The sequence below is a fragment of the Gordionus sp. m RMFG-2023 genome, chromosome 4 (genome assembly GCF_954871325.1).
Source record: "Gordionus sp. m RMFG-2023 chromosome 4, tfGorSpeb1-WG-v2, whole genome shotgun sequence".
NCBI classification, from domain to species: domain Eukaryota; kingdom Metazoa; phylum Nematomorpha; class Gordioida; order Chordodea; family Parachordodidae; genus Gordionus; species Gordionus sp. m RMFG-2023.
In genome coordinates this window covers 4,281,605-4,285,572 of record NC_088778.1, presented here as the reverse complement: position 1 = coordinate 4,285,572, position 3,968 = coordinate 4,281,605, and positions in this window count along the sequence as shown.

The window sequence follows — 3,968 nt, the reverse complement described above, 5'->3', positions numbered from 1 at the left end:
CGAACCTATTTTAACCGAAACCATCTCGATACAAAACTTCAAAACCCAGAATTTTATACCTTGTATAGAGTTACGATCGGGGGGTAATAAATTAGTAATAATAATATGTGTGGTAGGAATTTGGAATAGAAACTTGAATAAAACCCATAGCGTGATGCATTTGAATTTTTATCGAGCTTTATCATTATTTTTCTATAACCCTTTCCAACAATCTTGACTAATTTAACCCTTACTAGTGGTTCCAACCCTGATATCTTTTGGGACTCAGTGGTGTGAGCTATCACACCAAATCAAGAAAGCGATGATATGTTGTATGGAGGATAAATATAAACCGTATAAAAAAGGGTACTAGCAAATATATTAATATTCATTATGGCCGATTGTTACCTTAGAGACATGAAAACTTGACGTGTGTATTGAAATATTCATTTGTTTTTGTATCAATTTAAAAGTTAAATAATTTCTTTTTTTTAAGGTCATGACATGACAAATAGAAATTTTGATATATAATTACTGTCCATAGGTGGAACAAAGGTTTGTTTGAACATCTATTAAAGAAATCTCGACACTTAGACAATATTTTTCTGGCTAAAATATTAAACAACATTACTGACAATATCGTAAGCGGAGAAATAAATAAGCACCTAAAAATTATTGGCTGAAACTGGTGACAATAATTATAAATATATAAATTAAGTTTAATAATACTATATTTGTTTTAGTGTTGTTAAAATAGGTAGATTTTTCTCATAGCTGGCAGAAATAGGACATTATATTTGTTAAATCGCGATGTTTACATACTATTATTTAAGCTAAAATCTTAATCGGGCCGTTTTGGAAAATGGACCCTAATCTAGCTTTTTTTAAACACTGTCTTAAAGTCAACGTAATGCAATGATGATTACCTATTCGTTACAATTTGTTACTTAACTGTGTAGGAATTATCAAAATATGAGTATGAAATTTTTGATGCTGGTGTAAAAATTTGATTTTGATTAGGCTAAAAAAAACATAAATCATAAAGGTGTTTCGCAAACTATTATTTCAATTATTAAAATTCTATGAAAATAAATTTAGCATTGAGATTATTTGATAAACTAGCCGAATATGAATGCGAAACCGCCGCTTTCAAATATTAGGTCGCCTTTATCTTCATTGCAAAATAATGCCCCAAAAATAATTACACAAATAAAATATAATTAATATACATCCTAAATAATTGCAATATTTCATTTTGATATTCTTGATAAATGTAATCATCATGATGCTCAAAATGATAATGATGTAGTTTAAATATTAAATACATACGTAAATGATTCAAGCTAATATTTATAATTTATATAAAATGCTTCATAAATTATTAATAATTTATTTGGATATCAAGGTATTTATTTGCCCTTAGAAGATATATCTGGAATTAGAGATGCTCTATGCACGTTTAAATAACTAATATCGATACTTTCAATGACTCTCATCAATACTAAATAAGTATCTTGAATATTGGTGATTAATTTTAGCAAATATTTGGCGGATTAAATAATTCATTATCAACATAATAAGACGTATTCGTTAGAAAAGGAAATAATTTATATAATCAAAGTGTCTTTTACTAATATTCAATCTAAAGGGCAGGTGAATCTAAAATATTTTTCTGGTGAAATGAGCAGAGCGGGGTTTTATTTATTAAAAAAATATTTTTTATAACATAATAATATGTCTATTTTTGGATAGTTTAACCTCTAGATTGAAGCCACCCTTTGAGTTTAAGTTGGAGCAGTGGTGTATCAAGAGAGGGGATCGGGAGTATTTAGAAGTTGGAACACCTTCCTCAGGCTAAAATTTCAAAAAAATGCAAATACGTTAAAAAGGTTCAAAAATTACTTTATATTCAAATCAATACCTTAACAAATATTACTTTTAATATAAATTTAGTTTCTTAAACATTAAAATTATCGGTTATAAAGATATTAGATTAATATATAGTTTTTATCAGATAGCGTCAATGTGTTTTTTCCCGCAATCTGCTACTTTTTCAACTGAGCGCGTTTTTAAAAAATGTAAAAATCACAGGAAGTGCATTCCGTCATGTTTGGAATATCTACCTTATGGATTTCAGACAATTTTTTCATAAACTTTTAAACTTAATATAATTTATATTCGATTTTCCATATATTTTTTATATAAATTATTGGCTAAAAGGTTAATAGCAATATGGTCTACAAATCATAAGATAGGCAATTCTAAACATGATAGATTATATTTCTGGTAAAATCCGAATTTTAAGTTTATTAAAACGAGCTCAAAAAATAATTTTTAAAGTTGTCAAAATTACACATTAACGCTAACATATCCAATATTCAGTACAAAGTTTTTCTTTTATATTAAAGTCTTTGATAATAATCTTTCAAATTATAATTAGATATTATCGATACATGTTCTAATAGATTTGCTATCTTATCGAAGATATGGTTCTAAAATAATAACATAAATACAATCACATTGATAATGATTGGTTTATATTTTGTTAATCTTTAGCGCACACCCTTTTCCCTTCTATTAAACAATTTATTAATATTCAGCCAAAATTCTCGTAATAATAACCTGCTGATAGGCATGTAATAGAACAATGTTTCGTAGGATACAAGTTTTATTTATATACTTCAGAAAAACATTTTTTTTGTCCCTTCTCAAATAATTATTAGATTATCACAAAATTTATGAGTTGATAGCCCCTTAGACCTAGTTTTGTTAAAAAGCCTGATTTAGATCGATTTTAGTAAACGGTTAGATAATATTTTTAACTAAAATAATATCATGAAAGCATCGAGATTTGGTAGATAAATGTCCAAACATTTCTGTCAGTTATGAGCTATATCTTTAGGCTTAACTTGGACCTGATGACCTCACAACTATCCCACGAACTTGAAGAAATCTTTCATCTCTATTATACTTGGGTTATAACCTACAAATATTACTGGTAACACATTTAACCTGTTCAAATATATTTACGAGAATAGCCATTATTACTATCAATGAACAATTGACCCCTAGCACTCTTGATTAACAAAACATTTATAAAAACCGAATCTAAATGAGTTTATAGAATTTTATTTTTAAGGTAAACATACAAATAAAAATTTTGAAATATAAATACTACCCCTAATTTGGCTATTAACCCCTTTCCCCTCTCTCGTCCCATTTTAAATATCCAAATTAGTTTATCAACCATTTTCTAATAAAAATACTGAGAGTAATGACGTACCTAACTTTGATAAACAGATAGGTTTAATGATGATGTAGTTTTCTAAAGTTGATGTTACAATAAAGAAAAGCATTTCTCATTGGCTAAGCACCTCATATATATTCATAGTTCTAAACTCTTATTAATTTTTAAGAAATATTACGAGTTCCTATCTTAATACCAAACTGGTATGAGACAATTATAAAATCATACATTTTGGAGAAATATATAATTCTATTAATTATTCGAATGTGTTAGGTTTTAGAAGAAACATAATTGAAACATATGATGCTCTTGCTACGTTTTAATTTTCTAATCTTCGAGATATTATGCAACATGCGTATTTCAGAAATCTTAACAATAATCTAAATTTAATAAATAAATGTAATGTATATTCATATCATGATCAAAGTGATAAATAAATTTGATGTTTTTAAATATTGGCAATGTGAACGATGAGGATATCTACTATTACCTTCCCAATTTTCGAATGAATATTTAGTTTCTATTTAACATAAATAGGTATAATCATTGGATAAGTAATTAATTTTATTTATTAATATTTTTATTGGTGTTATTCAAATGAATACCCTTAAAGGTATTAATATCATCTTCATATTATACAACATAAATATTTATATATTTTTTTTATTTAAACAAGAGGTTTAACCCAATATTTGGATAGTTCAACCCATAGTTGAATCCCGTTTTAAGTTTAACTTCGAGA